Source organism: Canis aureus, chromosome 20, assembly GCF_053574225.1.
Source record: "Canis aureus isolate CA01 chromosome 20, VMU_Caureus_v.1.0, whole genome shotgun sequence".
Lineage (NCBI taxonomy): Eukaryota > Metazoa > Chordata > Mammalia > Carnivora > Canidae > Canis > Canis aureus.
The window spans coordinates 46,882,152-46,902,431 of record NC_135630.1 but is presented as its reverse complement, the minus strand read 5'-3'; the positions used below and the strand labels follow the sequence as shown (position 1 = coordinate 46,902,431).

The following is a 20,280-nucleotide window of genomic DNA, read 5'->3' as shown; positions in this document are numbered from 1 at the left end:
GTGTGGGTGGCTGGAATCCACAAACACAATCCAACCTAATCTTAGGCAATATTTTTATGTTCCACTTAAAAAAAATGCCCTACCACTGCTAATGACTGATAGATAGGTTAATGTTTTCTCCTTATTTCTTTCTATTAGCTATTTATAGGAAGTTCATAAAGTAATGAATTTGTCACAAGGAAGGAGTGGGGCTAAATAAAAAAGAATGGTAAAGGATGCTTATGTCTGGATGATTTCTTTATTGGATCAAGATTCCTCAAATACAAACCTGGATCTCCTCTCCTCTAGAGTATTGATATAAAGACATATTGTCAATTTCCTAAATGAAGAGAGAAAGTGATGTGCAGATAACTAACCCAAAGTCTACTTTAGACCAGTTTTATTATAAAGATCAAGGTTATGTAGCTAAAGTTTATTTGCTAGGGAAAAAGATGACCAATAAGAACCAGTTAATCTCTGGTAAACAAGCCCCCTTTATGAGACTGGATTTTCTAGCTTATTACCTTTGAAATCCAGCACTTAAAGTTCAATCTTTCCTTATGACATTGTGTTTTCATACCTTTTGTTCTCTCTAGCAATATGGCCTTTACCCTTGAGCCTGACCTGAATATTTGTATTCATCTGTAAAAATTATTTTTTAAAAAAGATTTTATTTATTTATTCATGAGAGACACAGAGAGAGAGGCAGAGACATAGGCAGAGGGAGAAGTAGGCTCCCTGTAGGGAGCCTGATGCGGGACTCAATCCCAAAACCCTGGGATCACACCATGAGCCAAAGGCAAACACTCAACCACTGAGCCACCCAGGCATTCCTTCATCTGTCAAAATTAAATCAGATATCCACCTGAGAGCCTCAAGTGACTCCCTTGCACCCATAAAATTAAACTTGAGTATAGGAGGATTTTGTATACTCTAAGAGCAGGTGACTGACTATAAGGAGTCCATGGAGAGGTTTTGGGTGTTGATGGAGTATGAGTTGAATGAACTCTTAACATTAACAACCAAAATTAACAACTGTCCTTTTCCAGACAGTTGAAATAAGTGGTTGAGAAGAGTCCTAAATTGAGTCAAACAGGGAAACTAGCAATGAAGGAAAAGGAAGGACCAGTACATGAATGGGGAAGGAAACAAGATCCAGTAAACAGTACAAAGTAAGTTGCTATAGTTCTGAACACTAAAAACAAAAGAGGGAAAGAATGAATAAGCCCTGGACCACGAAAATGACATTAGGGAAAAACAATCCTTAAATACACCCCCTCCTAAAAGTTTAAAAAAATTATTTTACACACAAAAAATAGGGTGCCTAGGTGGTTCAGTTGATTAGGTGACTCACTCTGGATTTTGGCTTAGGTCATGATCTCAGGGTCAAAAAATTGAGCCCCATCTCAGTCAGGCTCTGCAATGGGCATGGAGCCTGCTTAAGATTCTCCTTCTCCCTGTCCCCCTTTCTCTCCTTTCTCCCTTTCTTTCCCCAGGTTTCTAAAAAAAAAAAGGCAAAGAAAATTATCAAATTCAAATCCCAAACAACAGTATTATGATAAAAGATAATAAAGGTCAAAATATAATCCCCCCCAAAAAAAACTATAGTAGAAAGACATGCATAAAAAAGTGGATGAAAGCCGCTATTTCAAAGTGAACAAATCAGAATTTAGAAAATGGAACAAGATAAGAGTGATCATAAATAAGAATTGGAACAACATAGACTTTTAGTGATAGAACTCAGCTCAGTAAATAGAAATAAAAGAAACGTCATTTTCAGAAATAAAGATAAAACTAGGAGAAATACAAGAATAAAAATATACAAATTGTTTTTGTTCAAGAAAAACAAAAAGAAAAAATGAAATAAAAAAAACATTTAACAAGGGAGAACAGTTTTTGAGAAAAACTAGCAAAGAGAAAAGTCAGTCAAAACAGATGCCACATGCACATAAGATTTTATGAAGAAGAAAACCTAAGCAAGAGAACAGAACTGAAAAAAAGATTTAAAAATCTTTGAAAAAAGGGAAGACTCAAAACTACTTATTGAAAGGGCACTTCAGACTCACTGAGACATACCCTAGTAAAAGTATTAAGCTTTAAAAAAAGAAGAAGAAAAGATTCTGTATCTGGGCAAGATACCAGGATGGTTTACAAAGGATAAAAAAAAGATTGGCCATTAGACTTTTGGACAAGAAACCTTAATACCATAAAAAATTAAGAGTTATTATAAAGATATATAAAGAAAACAAACAAACATGACCCAAGGATTTTATATTCAGCAAAGCTGACTTTCAATTAAAAGACCATGCATAAACTGTTGACAGTATGCAAGAACTCAAGGAATGATGTTTCCAGGAGTCTTTCCGTAGGAATTTACTGGTTACTGAGTTTTAGACATCCAAAAGGACTGGGAAGACATTAATGCAAAGACATGTGGTGAGCCAACTTTACATGCAGAATCTATATGAAGAAATAGATAAAATTCAAATATAAATAATAAGAGTCAATGAAAAAAATTAACTTTTTAAAGTATTCATGTTCGTGGTAGAAGTATTGTTATACTGAGAATGTTTTCTGTGTTACGTGGAAAAAAGAAAATGTGTAATTATGATAGATTCTGTTTCTTTTAAATCCAGTGTCCTGGAAAAAGTGATTCTTAGTATAGAAAAAAGGAGATATAGATATAATGTAGAATTTAAAAGAACTCCTATAGGTCATCAGTATGAACCCCTGAAGTTTATCATTTGAAATAATGATATACGTTTCAAACCTCTGCCTACTGAGGTGGCTTTAGGATACTTAATGAGTTTAATGAGATTAACAAACATAAGCATTCTGAATTCTTAAAAGAGTTGTGGATTTTGCAAGTGCAAAGAACTCATCAATGTACTTCATACAGATTAAGAGTTTCATACAAAAAAGAATACTTACTATGATGTCATAGCAAATATGATCAGAAATTAAAATACCATAAACTAAAGTTACTGGTCAGTCAGAAGGGACAGAGGGTGGATTCCTGGGCCCTACACACGCAGGCTCTGTTTCTTCCTATACTTTACTCCAGATTTGAGGAGTCTAACAAGGCATTTAATCCTATGTATAGCAGAATAGCCTCTTACAGCTTCTATTTGTCTTTTGAGGGATTAAAGGGATAACAATGGATACTGAAATCATATTCTGGATGCTGTCTTAAAACCTAAATAGCAATAGGTAACATTTTAGAATATGAACATTGACATTACATGGGGATTACTGCATAAAGCCCTTCAACTTCTACTGATATAGGTATACTTCTTTTTTTTTTTTTAATTTTTTATTTATTTATGATAGTCACACACAGAGAGAGAGAGAGAGAGAGAGAGGCAGAGACACAGGCAGAGGGAGAAGCAGGCTCCATGCACCAGGAGCCCGACGTGGGACTCGACCCCGGGTCTCCAGGATCGCGCCCTGGGCCAAAGGCAGGCGCCAGACCGCTGCGCCACCCAGGGATCCCTGATATAGGTATACTTCTAATATCCTCGTTTTTACAGATGATGAAATTGAAGTTCAAGGAATAGAACAATTTCATAGTAGGTGCTCAAGACAAGATTTTAATTGAGGGGGGCTAATTTGTTCTTCAGTATTTTCAGCTGTTCTATGTGTAAAATAGCAGTACTTGTCTAGTATGTTGAGGTGGGGACAGTGGGTAAAACAGTGCACCAGAGAGCTGTTCTGTGACTGTGATTATTGTGACTGCTATTTATTTTAACCTGGGAAGATTTTAGTATGGACAATGGTAATTAGAGATGGAAAAGGAGAGAGAGAGAACAGACACAAGGAACTATGGCTTATAAACTAATCGAAGAGCAAGAGAAGCCAGGCTGAAGAATGAGTCAAGCTAAGGACAGGACAGTGAATAAGCCTTGCTGCCTTTGAGGAGACCACGGTTCATGAAAGATGCTCAAAGTCTAGGGGCTGTTGCATCGTATTTAGAGAGTTAATTGGAAAGAGGAGACCACACGTCTCAGTGTAATGAAACTGACAAGAGCAGGGGCAAAAGCTATCATATCATCAGCATGAAATAATGTTCCTGGTAAAGCTTTGCTGGCCTATTGCTGGAGGAAGTTAGGATGACCCATAAATATCTGGAGATTTTTGCTTAGCTAGGATGTTTGGGTGAAGATTTTATAATAGTCAGGGACATCCCCACATAGTCCTTCTGGTTGATATTTTACAATACTAAGGAATAGTGAAGGTACAAAGTTATAACCCAATCAGAGGCCCTGGAACAAATGAATGATGTATGTATGGCCTATCCAATCACCATTTATATGTAGAAATGGTGTTACCTGTTTATATTATTATTGGGCTTGGGAATGAAGAAAGAAGAATGACCAAACACAACTCAAAATAATGGCCTACATGCTTCAAAAATGTAAAAATCATGAAAGGAAAAGATTAAAGAGACCAAAGGTATATAAAGATTAAATGCAGTATGGTCTGGGTTTTGTAATCATAGGGCTATAGTGCTCGCATTGGCAGCACATATACTAAAATCAAAGGGCTATAAATGTTAGAAAGGACATTATTGGGACCAATGAGAACTTGGAAATCGGACCCACAGATTAACTGCAAGTACTGCTGGTAATATATTTCCTGAACTTATTAACTATATTATGATTATGTTAGAGAATACCCTATACTTAGGGAATGCATACTGAATGGTATATATATATATATATATATATATATATATATATATATATATATATATATATAATATAAATATATTAAAAATATTTTATATATAGCATATATTTATAAAATGTATTATACATAGCATATATTTATAAAATATACATATTTTATAAATAGCATATATCTATACATAAATATATATCATATATATTAGAAAGATATATAATATCTATATATAATATGTGTGTGTAATATATATATATAGATATATATATATAGGGAGAGAGAGAAAAAGGGATATATATCTATTTCTATCTATATATTAGATAGGGAGAGGGAGAGAGAAAGACAGACTTAAGCAGGATCCATGGAGTCTGTTACGGGGGTCGATCTCACAACCTTGCGACCATGACCTGAGCCAAAATCAAGAGTCAGATGTTTAACTGACTGAGCTACCCAGGTATGAAGGTATACATACATACATACATACATACATACATACATACATACAGTCATAACATTATATGCCACCTAGAGGATCCCTAGGTAACAACTGCTTTTTGAATTGAGGGCACACAAACTCAATCTCAATGTCATTCTCTCTACCTGTCTTTTTCTTTTTTCTCCTTTCCTTCTCTTATTTTTCCATATGACTCTTTTCTTTCTTCATTCTAAGCCCCAACCGTCTAAGAACCAAATAAAAAGCCAAACCAACATAAGCAATTAACTGCAGTGCAATTCCAGGTATGTGATGGGCTCCAGGAAGGTGCAGGCAATGAGAATCTCAGCACAGAGTGTGGTGTCTGCCATCAGTGCAGCAGTGCAGAGCCCCTTTTCAGATCTCAGAAGACTAAGAGAGAGTCAATTCTGCGATATTTGTTTTAATGTTTGCATCACCATCCATTCCCAGTCCCCACCATAAACCAAAGAAAAGGGACTAAATAATGCACCCTAGAACGTGTCTAGGATTCTTCACTCTTCACTTTTGTCTGTCTTCTCCCACACAAGATCCTTGGGCTCCTTTCCTCTTAGGAGAATCTGGTTATCAGTTAGCCAAAACCACTTGATCTGCCAGCAGAAGAAAAGTGCTATTAAGTTCTATACATGGGGCTTACAACACAGAAGGTGCTCTCATGGGAAGCTGATCTGGGCTCATTTTTTTCCAGTCATACCTTTGCTCTGGGCTCTTGCTCACATTGAGTCTTCTATTTCCTCCCTCCATCATCTACTCTACTTTGCCTATCTAACCCTTACTCATCTCCGAGGTTTCCATATGTCTATTTTCTGCCTAGAAAACTTCAGGGCTCCTCCCAGGTGTTAGATAATGTGCCAATATATGCTGACATGACAACCTTTGCTTTTTCTCTTTTAACAGCTGCTACTCTGTTGAAATGGACTAGACATTTTCTGTATTCCTCATTAGACTGCAGGTTACTTGAGGACAAGTGCTGTTCATCATTATATCCCAAGGTCTAACATAGCATTCATCACACAGGGCCACTTAATATTGGTCTAATGCATAATATTTGCAATTTATTTTTGTAGACATATACTTTGTGCTAGGTACTGTGCTAAATGATTTACATGTATTAATCCTTACTATAACTTCTAAGTTGTGCACGATTATTTTAATTTTCCTGATTTATTCTAGTTAAATAACTTTCTCAAAGTGTCAGTGTTAAGAAGAGAGACAGGGAGAGAAGAGAATACAAATGTATCTAGGCTGTTTCTAAACTTCAAACTTATTCTCTGCAAATGTTTACTCAACACTGCTGTGTACCTAACATTTGCCTTTCAACATGGAATTTACTGTCTAGAAAATAAGACATGCAACCAAATTGAGAAAGCCCATTTTATCTGAGGGTCTTCTAAAACTGGAAAAAAAAAAACCTGGGGGTGAGGGGGTAGGAAGTTGGTCTCTATACAATCTGAAATTATAAACTAATTTGAAGGTAAAAAAAAAAATCTCATAGTATTTTTATCTGCCATTTCAGAATTACCATTTTTTCTTTTACTACCATGTAATAAGTGTACTATTTTAAAACTTCAACAACCCTACAGATAAATATGAAGAACTAAGGAATACTAGTGAGATAGGATAAATCTAATCTAGCCAAACATATTATACCCTTTAAGAAAATATAGTTCACTTCTAATTATTCACAGATACTTTTAAAGGTGATATGAATATTATAATCAACAGGGAAAGGACCTTAAGATTTGGAGAACACATAAATTCTAAAAAATCTGAAGTGTATAGAAACATCACCAAGAGACAGTCCATTATAGCTGATCGGACATGCCATTTTATGGAGAGTTTCCCTGGCAATCAGTGCTGAAAATATATCTACCATAGGGGTAGATATATTTTCACATTTTTTTTTTTCCATTTTACCAACTTGGGGGATTGAAATGATACAAAGAAGGATTTGTAGGGTAACCTTCACATACTGTAAACACATGTTTAAAATTCAAAGTGAAAACCTGGCCTTTTCTACTTAGACATGAAACCTACATTTGGGATGAAATCGAAATCCAAGTGAAATGGAATATAGATCACAAACCTAAGTTCAAAACCATTAATTCACACTACTTTAATACTAAAGTTTTAATAATAGCCATCATAATAATGAAATATCATTGACAGTAAAGACAGCTCCTACATAGATCAAAGAGAGCAATTGAGTCATTTCAAAAAACTAAATTTTACATTTCACTATTTTAAAAAGTTGAAATAGTTGTTCTTTTCATTACAAGAAAAGTTACAGTTACCTCTTAGAGAAAACTACTTACTTGTAGAAAGCTGTGAGCAATTGGAAATATTACAAGTAAATTTGGGCTCTCACTCTTAAAATCTTTAATATTATTAATTTTTTGATATACTTTTCATCCCCATAAAATCATATTTGATATTCTAAAGAGTAATTATTATCCTCACTTTTATAGATTGATAAATTGAGCTTCAAATAGTGTCAACAACCTGTCATAGACACAGTATAATACAAAGAACAGAAACCAAATTCTTGATACCCCCTTTTGTTATCTTCTTGGATATCAATAATTATATCAAATACTTTATATACCCACTCTATAAATAACGTTTTACCAATATTAATTCAATAGCAAGAAGAGTTATAATAGTGGCTAATTAGTCTTCATGCCCCATTCTACATTATATGGATGATTGAAATCTTCCAAGTACACTGTTCAAAGATGTGGATGTTCCTATGTCAAAACTATCCTAAATAGAAAGATTTTGAGAACCGATTTTAGCACACTGTGGTTACAAAAGAGGCATTAAGAGAAGCCTGCTGCCCTGGCAAACTAAGGCCATTGCCTCTAGAAATAAAAGTCATTTCTCTATGTCTGTTTCTTCACTCACTGATTTACCCCACATAATTCACAATGAAGACAATAAAGTAAGTTTAAGAGTACTCTGAAGAACAAAAAGCACTTTACAAACACACAGGGTACTTGGTGAGGGGAGGGGTTCATGCTGGACTGTGCCACAAGGCAGCAGTTGATTCAGCAAAACATCATCTAGATGAAAACTAAGAGGCATCAAGTTCCAGCTCATCACCAATTACCCAAAGGTTGGAGCCAGTCAATCAAGTGCCACCAGAAACAAATTGAAAATTGGTGGAGCACAAAATAGATGACAGTCAGACTCTAGAATGTGAGTCAGTGAGCATGAGGAGGGCTAATGACTGCCAACAGAGAGTCTTTGGGGACAGTAGGTGCACAGGAGAGGAGCTGCATAAACAGAATTCCCCATTGTGAGGTTTCTCAACTCCCTATTGACATAAACTTAGATGTACAAATGATAATTTGGAGTGTATTCCAAGCAGCATGGTGTTTTCTTAGGTTAGAAGTCCAATGCAATAAGAAAGAGGCAAAAGAAAGCAATTTAGGTAAATGTGTGTGTTGGGGGTGGGGACAGGCTGCTTAGTAACTTTGGAAACTCAAACACAGTTCACAGAGGCAAAGTTCCGGAGCATTCTATTCAACAGACATGACCAGTGTTAAGATAAGAACCTCTTGCCATAGTTACAGAGAAATAGGCCAAGCTGAAAGAATACAGATGCTGGTTTTTGAATTAGGCTCAATTTCATTTTTTTAAAAGATTTTATTTATTTATTTATTCATGAGAGACACAGAGAGAGGCAGAGACATAGAGATAGAAGCAGGCTCCATGTAGGGAGCCTGATGCAGGGCTCGATCCCAGGACTCCAGGATCACGCCCTGGGCTGAAGGCAGGTGCTAAACCGCTGAGCCACTGAGGGATCCCCTAGGCTCAATTTCAAATCTCGGATCCTGCAACCTCAGATATGAATCTCCTAAACCTTTCACTTTCCTCACTAATTAAAGGGGGCTAATCATGCTATTCTATAAGCGTATGCAATATAATTACATACGGAATGCTAACATAGAGAAACAATGGTTTGTTTTTATTTGTTTCTTTGTTTTGAATTTGCTTTTACTTAGAAGAGTGATTCCAAGGGTACACTGAAACCAATGGTCTATATATTGTTTCCAAAGCTGAATGCCCGTTTTGCTTCTGATGTATCCTAAATGATAAAATTGGTAGAGATAGGAGTAGATAAAATGTGTCTGCTTGGTTCCTACATGATTGTGGGTGTGTGTGTAAGGGAGAAGTAGGAGAAGGAGGAGGAAGGAGAAAGGAAGCTGGAGGAAAATAGAGCACAAAGGAAGACTCAAGGCATTGGAAAATTGTCACTCCATGGGGCTACAAGCCTGCAGAGAATTCCTGAGGCTTCCAGGAAAGGAAAGCTTGGTAGGGAAAGGGGAAGAGGATATGTGAGTGAAGACCCACCTACAGGAGCAGTGAGAGTCACTCCATAGGCTTCTGGTTGATTCTTCTTGTTATACATTAAATCTAGCTTCTATTAAAAAGTAAAGCTTTATAAAAGCATTCAAAATGAATATCTTTGAGGTAAATGTTTGTTGCTATCATATGAGAGGAGGGGGAAAAAAACAAGAGAAAAATCTCTAAGGTTTTCTTTAGTGGGTTGCAAATCATTGAATTATGAATTACACAGATATTTACAAGCTTGGCCTAGATAGAGTATAGTAATCTATAAATGCTGCTCAAGTGATTTATGACACAACTATTCTAACACATTACCAATAGCAGGAAATGTATTTAATTTATTCTCAGGGACGCACATTTACATTATTCACAACAAGCCATTTATAGGGAAATGTGCAACCCTTAAACTAAAGTGAATGCATCTCTAGTGGGTTTTGAACAGTTATAACTGTCTAATAAATGCTCATATCCTAACTTACTGTAGAAGCCAATGTAAATGTTCACTAGCTATCCTGTAAATACTTGATTCCTTGTATTAGTGAATAGTTCTGGAACACATGCCAAAACATGTAGACTAACAAAGTTGTTTGTGTCCTGAAAGATAAAGAACCTACTGTCTTTGATGAAATTTTGCTAATGCATGAAAAAGAAACTCCTCTTTTATTCCTGATCCCATATTCTAGATTTGTCAGATGTAGCAGAGTGATATATTTCAAAGTTCTGAGGATCTCTTAGCATATTTGGCTACTGACCAGAGAATGTACCATCTGGCAGACTCTAGGTCATTGGTCTAATTTGGAATCTACTTGTATTAAGACAAAAATAATATTCTGAGCCTTTCTGGCTTCTTTATAAAAATATACATGCATACAGGTTGGAGACTGAGATGAAGAAGAAAAGGGAAAAAAAGAGGGGGGGGAAAGAGGTGACAGGAATAGGGATGAGAGGGAGTGAGGGATATAAGAAGAGGGAGTTCCATGCTAAATCACCAAGGGTTTTCATGTTTTATCATTTATTTTCCTCAGGAACCCCTAGGTATAGTGATCTAAATAACAATGTTATATATATAAAAAATGAAGTATATACCTCTAGATACTCTGTTTACAATTCCAATAATTCAATCTCTCACCACTCAACAGTATAGTCCCAATTTAAAGTAATTAAATTGGAACTGACACAACCATGTACTCTTTGTAGGTCTTAATTCAAAAATTCCATGAGCAGAATATTTCTCTTTTATAAATTTTGACAGCTGTAAAATAGAATTATGTACTTGAAACATAACATTTCATTGACTTTGTGTCTTTTGTTCTTGATGATGCTACAGCTTCTCTGTTTCTTCTCTTTTCCATTGGTCAAGTCATTCCTTGTCATTAAGCAAATACTTAAAGTGAACTAGAAGCCAATTCTTCCAAGGTCTAGATTCCCAGATAAGTTCTGTTTAGTGATAAGGTATCTACAGACAACCACCTGCATTTTAAAAAACAAAGCTTTTCCCCCTCTTTTGCACTGGACTTTCTTGAATTAGTAAAGGACTTTGACAGCTATTTGGTATAACTGATATATTCAAAACACAAAGAAACTTATTTTCAAACAATGAAAGACCATGCCCTGAGGCCTAGTGGACATTGGAGAGTTCCAAGGCCTAAAGACTGTTCTAGAGTCAGGGAATCATAACTCAATTTTATAGGTGTTTGATAATATAGGCAGAATTCCATTATTCTAAATGCCATGACGAAGATTGTATACAACAGTCTATCTCCATGTATCATGCAATTGTCCATGACAACAGTCATTTGTTGCATTAATTACATCAATGCTCTATTGTAAAAAGTTGCCCAACAAAAATTTCAGCTCATTTCTTTCAAACTAAGGGTTATTATCAATGAGAATAAAGAGTGTATTATATTAGCAAAGTCATTCCCATTGCAATTTCTCTGCAAAAGTAAGAGTCCAAATAGGGAAGAGCAGAGCAAAGAGGGCAAAGAGCTTTATTTATTAATGAAAATTAAAGAGCTAAATTGTACTTTAAAATCTATCTCAAAGTTTTACACTAACCATTAATCAAAGGAAGAATCAGAAAGTTTTTGTAACTGACTAGGACCATTACCAGTTATTGTACTCTGGGAATTGTGTACTCTTAGTCTTGTGTCCTCATCTCCTATTAGAGACATGATCCTAACTGTCCCCAAACCCTCATGATATGCTTGTGAGATCAGGTATGCTAAGGTGTAGAATTACAATAAGTATTTCTTTAACTTTGGATTTCCTCAGTAGTCATCAACACATTCTGAAGAATGTAGTTTGTCTTAGTATTTTCTCTAGTGACTGTTTGTATGTGCATGCACATGTAGAATAATCAGAGGGAAACTACATATGCATCATTGTGTCATAAATTTTACCTTGTTTTTACAGTTGCCACTATAACTTTTCCAAAGTTGTGCTGAGGTTTACTCTTAAATTACCTCCTAATATTGGCTACTTCCAATATACTAATACTACAAAATTTCAAAACCACATACCACATTACCTCATATCCATGGATTTTGAACCCTGGGCTACCAGAAATACCAGTTTCAAAATATTTTTGTGTGTGTGAAATGCTACTTGGAGCTTACATATTGATGAAACTAGTGAGTAAATATTAAATATTATTATACTCTTCTACTGTTTCTATGGCAATGCACATTCTCTAGCATCTCTGAAATTTATACATAATCATCTTTTATTAATTTAGTTCAAACCCTTAAAAATAATGTAAAATGTATAGTAACAGAGAAAAAAATACCGACCAATCCACTGTTACTTGATCATAGAAAATACTACACATTATCACCAAGTTTTAAGAGAAAGAAGGAGGAAGAGGAATAATAGAGGAAGAGGAGGACAAGGAAGAGAAGGGGGAAGAGAAAGTGAAGGGGAGGAGAAGGAGAATCAGAAGAAAGAAGGAAGGAGGAAAATAAACTATACATCTTAGGGACTCCAGCACAACTCTCACATTAACTCAATTTGTAAGTACTTTTATGAATCTGATTTTATTTCAATGTAAGATAAATACAAGTTGAGATAAAGCCAGCAGCATCTGATACCTCATCAGAGTATGTTTAACTAGGATATCAGATTTTGCTTTCAGAAGTTTTATCTGCTTGTATGAGCAAGAGATGATGTTTGAACACAGACTTAAATAAAATATAATTAAAGGAATATCTAAAATGGAAGTTTTGAGGAAGTATGCAGCTATCAAAATGCATACTAATTAATTATATATGCTGTGAATTCAAAAGTAATTCATTAATCCACCATTTAAAGTTTTGTTCTTGGTTTCCATTTAGCTGAATCCCCTCAGTTTGTTAACAGCTCCACTGTACTCCAGGAAGGCAGCTCTGGCCTGTCCTTAGAGGATGCTATACCAACCAGTATGTTCTCATGCTTTTTGCCAGTGTTTAGGGACTTGCTGTGTGTTCATCATGCCTGCAAGATATATGACTTTTACTAGGAGTCTTTCTCACCCTCTTAGGATTAAAATAGTCTCATCCTCTTGTGATCCCACACTAAGATATAAAGACTGACATATATTTGACTATTTTGTATTATTTTCTCTTTTTGCCACTCATATAAATAACTTTACTCTCTTCACTGAGATTTTGGGTTCTTTAAGGATCAGAACAGTGTAATATAGATATGCAAAAGTACCAAGCAATGTATAAGCTCCCTAGAGCTTATACTTAATTAAAGATTAAGTAGCCATCTACTTTCACCTAAAGGTGAAATATTAAGTAGCCATCTACTTTCACCTAAAGGAGTTTGTAATAAATATGACTTATAAGTAAATCATGATGGATCTATACTTATACCTGTATTTATCTTCATTGCTAGAAATGTGTGTATATGTATAAATATATAAACATACACACATATACACACACATATTTTAAAAATAAGAATCCTCCTAAAGGATAGCAAAAAGGGATATTAGCCTATATATAAAAAATAGTTCATCTTGTTATAAAGTTAAAAAGTACTTCGATACCAAGCCAACATAATAAATCGCTAAATTGTTCTGGATTAATATTTGAATAAGTCTTAAGCTAAACAAATTGATTTGAAATTATACAAACATGACAACAAAAGTATTAGGAATCAGGAACATTTTTTTTGTATTATACCTCTCTCACTGCTTTGAGAAACTGTTTATTTCTTGGTTGTTAGAATGTGTCTGCCTTAGAGGTACTTAGTTGGCCAGATTGCTATAAATATATAGAAAGCATGCCATGCCTTATGAAACCCACCATAACAATCTTTTCATACCATTTCCTATGAAAAGATAGATAAAGGAGAAACTGGATAGACTGACAAATAAAAGGGGCAGATGTGGCATTTTTATGTCTTCTTATAATTAGATATTATAATTTTTGAATAAGGAAGAATAGAAAATTAAGCAAGAGGAGAACTTGAATTTTAGAGGCCATGATAGTGATGAAATATCATAAGGAAAAGAACGTCATGAAGTCTGGAAAGACATTTTTTTTCCTATAGAAAGAGAATTTTTTAAAGATTTATTTATTTATCTATTTGAGAGAGAGTGCAAAGATGAGTGTGGGGAGGGACAGAAGGAGAGAATCTTCAAGTAGACTCCTCGCTATGCACAGAGCTTGACATGGGGCTCAATCCCACCACCCATGAGATCACAACCTGAGCTGAAATCAAGAGCCAGAGAGGCTCAAGCACTTGAGCCACCCAGGTGTCCCTCTTCAGAAAGAGTTTTTAGCAGTACTGAATTTAGCACAGTAATTTCATATAAATTTAATATTTAAAAATTAATTAATATTTTTACATTAGCAGTCCTGCTTGAACAGGGAGGCTGACAGTGCAGAAAAGAGAGCTCAAGGTTACAGAATGCTTTCCCATTGTTACAGAATGCTTCTCTGAAAGCCAACTTAGGTTTTGCCTTGTAAAAATTACTGTGGGGAGTCAGCAAACTATACCACAGGGGATTATGTAGAGATGAAGAAGGGGGACAGGGCTCAGAACAACAAGCACATGGATCTTCACAACCTATATTTCTGTCGGCAATGATGTCCAAGCAGAAATGCCAGTCAGTGTCTCTGCCTATACTTGTTACTGAGCTGGTGGCCACCTTTGGCTAGGGAGCTTTGTGAATAGTTTTCTGCTTTATATCCCCAGCCAATGAGTTATCCTGGCTATGGAACCTATTTTACAGCCCTATCTGGATAATAAAGCATGTCAGCAGCCCTGCCAACTGATGAGCATAGCCTCTAGCCCTACCTATTCAGGAAGCCTTGCTGGAGACCTTGATTAGCCATGAAGCTCATCCAGTAGCTAGCCTGGAGAAAAGACTGAATTAGTAGCCCTGCACAATGATTGAGAAGGGCCTCCAGCCCTGCCTGAGCAGGGAGGCTGACAGTGACCATGGACAGTCTCAGAGCCCAGCCTATAGTAATGCCTCACTGTGGAGCTCAGCATACAGCCTCAACTGGCAAAAGGGTACATGCTACAGTCTGATTGCTGAATGCAGCTACGGTCTCATTCAGGGAAGGAGCTCAGCTAGCAATCGTGCTAAACTGTGGAATCCAACAAATAGTACTGCTCTGTCATGGCGCATAGCCTATGACCCTGTACAACCAGAGAAGATTGCAGAATTCAGAGAGTGGCTCTACCTAATGGTGGAGCTCAACCACCAGCCCTGCTTCATCAGTGAGCCGAGTGAGTGGTCCCAATTGAATGTGGAACCCGGCAGCACTCCCCAACCTCAGAGCATAGACAACAACCTCACTCAACTAAAGACCACACAGTAAGTGTCACCTGCCACAGACATTACCAGGTAACCTATTCAGAAAAGTAAACTGATCTGAAAGGAAAAGGTCTTGTCCTGCTAAAGGGAAACTATAAAGGCTGGACAAGGAGGCCACTTCCTCAATTGTAGTTACCAACGTAAGAATACAAGGATCATAAAGAATATCCAGATAAACCTGAGACTACCAAAGGAAACTAATAAAGATCCAATACCTAATTCTAAAGAAATGAAGATCAATAAACTGTCTACAAATAATTCAGAATAATCCTCTCAAGTTCAACAAATGCATAAACAACTAAACAAATTTGGGGAAACAATGAATAAACAAAATGAGAAGTTCAGTAAACAAATAGAAACCATCACACACACACACACACACACACACACGCACACACACACACACACAAATTCCCAAAGCTGAAAAATTCAATGACTGAACTGAAAAACTGAATAGTTTTAACAGGGGACTTGACAAAGTAGAAGGAAGAAACAGTGGACCTGAAGATAAGTCAATTGAAATAAAAAAGTCAGAGGGAAAAAAGAAATAAAAATGAAAGAGTGAAAAAAGCCTATGATACTTATGAGACAATATCAAAAGATTCAATGTATGCATTATGAGAATCCCAGAAAAAGAGGGAGAAAAAGATACAGAAAGTCTATTTTTAAAGTAATGGGTGAAAACTTCCCAAAAGTGAGGAATAAAAGAATACCTATGAACAATACATTGAGATAACAGCTACAACTGAATAAGTAACTCTGAAAGTGGCCTGAAGACTGGTAGAAGAGACCTCTACAGTTAATCATAGAGAAAAGGACACATTGGAAAGGGTTGGAGGGGCAGAGATGTGGTTGTGAACCAAATCCCACTTGAGACTAACCACAAATAGAAGGGACACCACAAGCCCAGAGAAGCGAGAGGATCAGCCTCCACACTAGGCAGGGACTTGTGCCAAAGAAAGTACCTCCTGCCCTTGGGAGAAGGAGAGATAGATAATCCATAAACCAGTACACATGCAGTTCCAGCAGCCAAGCCTTTCAGTTGACAGTACAGGTAGAAAGCCTGGGCATTGGATACACTTTCAATTGTAGCAGAGAGGCTGAATGCAGAGCCCTAGTCTGACTGCAGCCCTATCCACCAATTAAAGCCTCTGTGGGGCTTGAAGAAAGGCTAATTGCAGATAGCTAACCTGATTGCTGCCTCTGTCTACCTATGAACCTACCTAGGCCTCAGATAAGCCCCTCAATAGTTCAGGGACCAAAAAGCCCAGCATGCTCACAGCAGGCAGTATATCATTGGAGCTAACTGGGCTGAAGACAAATGTGGCTCAGGCACAGAAGCAGGACATACACACCACTCATGTAAAACACCCTTGGAGTACTTGGTTCTAGTGAGTAGAAGGAATTACACTACAGAGCACCATGGTAGCTCTTCTAACAAGGACACAACTTTTAAGACAAGGAGACATAGTTGACCTCCCTAATACATAGAAACAACACAGAGAGACAAAATGAGAAAGAAGATTTGCCAAATGAAAGAATAGACAAAATCACAGCCAAAAGGCTAAGTGAAACAAATAAACATTATGTCTGATGAATAATCCAAAGTAATGGTCATAAAGATACTCACTGAACCTCAGAACAAAGTGGATGAATCGAGTGAGAACTTCAGCAATGACAAAATAGAAAATAAACCAGATGCAGTAAGAGACGAATTTAGTAATGAAACAAAAGTCAGATTAGAATGAATAAACAGCAGGTTAGGAGAGGCAGAAGGATAAACCAACAATCTGGAAGACAGGGTAATAGAAACAATCAAGGACAACAGCAAAAAGAAAAGAGAATAATAAAAACTGAAATTCACTCAAGGGAACTCAATGATATCAAGTGTAATAACATCCACATTATAGGAATTCCAGAAAGAGAAGAGATGGGGTGGGGGCAGAATTACTTGAGGAAATAATAGCTAGAAAATCCTAATCCAGGGCAGGAAACAGACATCCAGTCCTGGAAGTACAAAGAGCTCCTAAGAAGATGAACCAAAAAAAATCTACACCAAGACATATAATGATTAAAGTGGAAAAATTAATGATAAAGAAAATTTTAAGGGTATCAAGAGAAAATAGTTACACACATAGGAAAACCCATAAGGCTATATTTTGACTTATCAGCTAAAACTTTGTAGGCCCAAAGGAGTGGTAGGATATTTAAAGTGCTGAAAGGAAACAACAATTAAAATTAAGAATACTCTTTCTAGCAAGGTAAAATTCAGAGTAGAAGGAGAGATACAGACTTTTCCAGATAAAACCAAAAATAAAGGTTTTCATCACTACTAAGCCAGTCTTACAAAAGAAATGCTAAAGGGAATTCTTGGAGTGAAAAGGCCATAATTAAAAGTAAGAAGATTATGAAAAACAATTCGCAGCTAAAAGCAGACATATAAGAAAGGTAGTATCACTTATAAAGACAGTAAGAAGGTTAAAACACAAAAGTAATTAAATCAATTATATCTATAAAAGTCATGCAAGAGATACACAAAATAAAAAGATATAAAATATGACATCATACACAAAATGTGGAGAGGAGAGTAAATATAATGCTTTTAAAATGTGTTTAACTTTTTTTTTTAAATGTGTTTAACTTAAGCAACAAGTTAATATAGACTGCTATACACATTAGATGTTGTATATGAAACTAATGGTAACCACAAATCAAAAACCTATAACAGGTATACAAAAAATAAATACAAGGGAATTGAAGCATAACACTACTGAAAACCCTCAAGCCACAAAGGAAAAGAGCAAGACAAGAAGAAAGAAACAGAACTACAGAAACAACTGGAAAAAATTTAACAAAATATTATAAGAATATACCTTTAATTATTTTAAATATAAATGGACTAAATGCTCCAATCAAAGGACAGAGTGATTGAATGGATCTTTTTTTTTTTTTTTTTAAAGGAGACTCTCCTATATGTGTCCTACAAAAGACTCACTTCAGATGTAAAGACATGTGCAGACTTAAAATGAAGGGCTAGAAAAACATATACAAATAAATATAAGAAAAAAAAGTCAGGGTCATAATACTTACATCAGACAAAATAAACTTTAAAACAAAGACTAAAGCAAGAGACAAACAAGGGCACTACAATAACAATAAAGGGATCAACAAACAAGAGAATTTAACAATTGTAAATATCTATATATCCAACATAGGATCGTGAAAATACATAAAGCAAATATTAACAGACATAAGGTAGGGAACTAATAATAGTAGGGGACTTTAACACTTCACTTACATTAATAGATATCTTATCCAGACAGAAAAATCAACAAGGATACAATGGCTTTGAATGACACAGTACTGGATGGCTTAACAGATAAATAAAGAATATTACAACCACAAACAGCAAAATATACATTCTTTTCTTAAAAAAAAGTATTTATTTACTTTAAAGAGACAGTGCAAGTACACGAGCTAGGGGAGGGGCAGAGGGAGAGGGAATCCTCAAGCAGACTTCCTGCTGAAAATGGAGCCCAACACATCACTCAATCCTGGGACCTTGAGGTCATGACCTGAGCCAAAATCAAGAGTCAGTTACTTAACCAGCTGAGCCATGGGGTCACCTCAGAATAGACATTATTTTCAAGTGCCCTTGGAATATTCTCCAAGGAAGATCACATGTTAGGCCACAAAACAAATCTCAATAAATTTAAGAGGATTGAAATAGTATTAAGCATCTTTTCTGACCACAGTAGTATGAAAAAAGAAATCAATTACAAGAAAAAATCTGGAAAGGGCATAAATACATGGAGGCCAAACAACAAGAAAACAAAAAGGAAACAAAAAATACATGGAGGCAAATGAATATGAAAACACAATGATCCAAAAACTTTGGTATTCAATGAAAGCAGTTCTTAGAAATTTATAGCAATACGGGTCTACCTTAAGAATGAAGAGAAATCTTAAATAACCTAACACACACCTGAAAAAAAACTATAAAGAAACAAAGGCCAAACCTAGGAGAAGGAAGGAAAGAATAAAAAATTAAAAGAGAAATAAATTAAAGACTAAATAAAAGGGAAAGGTCAATGAAACCAAAAGCCGGTTCTTTGAGAAGATCAACAAATTGATAAAAACTTTATCCAGACTCATAGAAGAAAAAGGGGACCCTGATAAATAAAATTAGAAATGGAGAAATAACAACAGAGACCACAGAAATGCAAAGGATTACAAGAGAATATTATGAAAAATTACATGCCAAAAAAATTGGAAAACCTAGGAGAAATAAATTCCTAAAAACATAGTATTCCAAAACTGAATCAGGAAGAAATAGAATATTTGAACAAACTAATTTCTAGTAATGAAATTGAATCAAAGCAAAAACACCTCTCACTCAACAAAAAAAGCCCAGGGGTAGATGGCTTTATCGGTGAATTCTACCCAATGTTCTTAAAGTATTCCAAAAAATAGTGAAGGAAGGAAAACTTCCAAATTCATTCTATGAGGCCAGCATTACCCTAATGCCAAAATCAAAGAAAACTATAGGCCAATATCTGATAAACATAGATGCAAAAATCCTTAACAAAATCCTCAACTGAGTTTAATAATATGCTGAAAACATCATTTATCAAAATCAAGTAAGATTCATTTCACAGATACAAGGGTTGTTCAATATTTGCAAGTCAAACAATATGATACATCATATTAACAAGGGAAAAAATAAAAACCATATGTTTATCTCAATAGATGTAGAATAAAACATTGACAAAACACAAGATCTATTCATAATAAAAATTCTCAACAAGTGAGTTTAGAGGGAATATACCTCAACATAATAAAGGAAATGCTTAGCTTAACATCATACTCAATAGTGAAATACTGAGAGCCAAGAGTATCCATTCTTACCACTTTCATTTAACACAGTGCTGGAAGTCCTAGCTGCAGGAAACAAACAAGTAAAAGAAATAAAAGGCATTTA

General features: G+C 35.5%; 1 protein-coding gene across 1 annotated transcript in view; it reads right to left on the bottom strand.

Annotated features, from left to right (window-relative positions):
• The window catches only part of THSD7B (thrombospondin type 1 domain containing 7B), a 726,789-nt gene that overhangs the window by 47,918 nt on the left and 658,591 nt on the right, over positions 1–20,280 (bottom strand). The window lies entirely within an intron of this gene.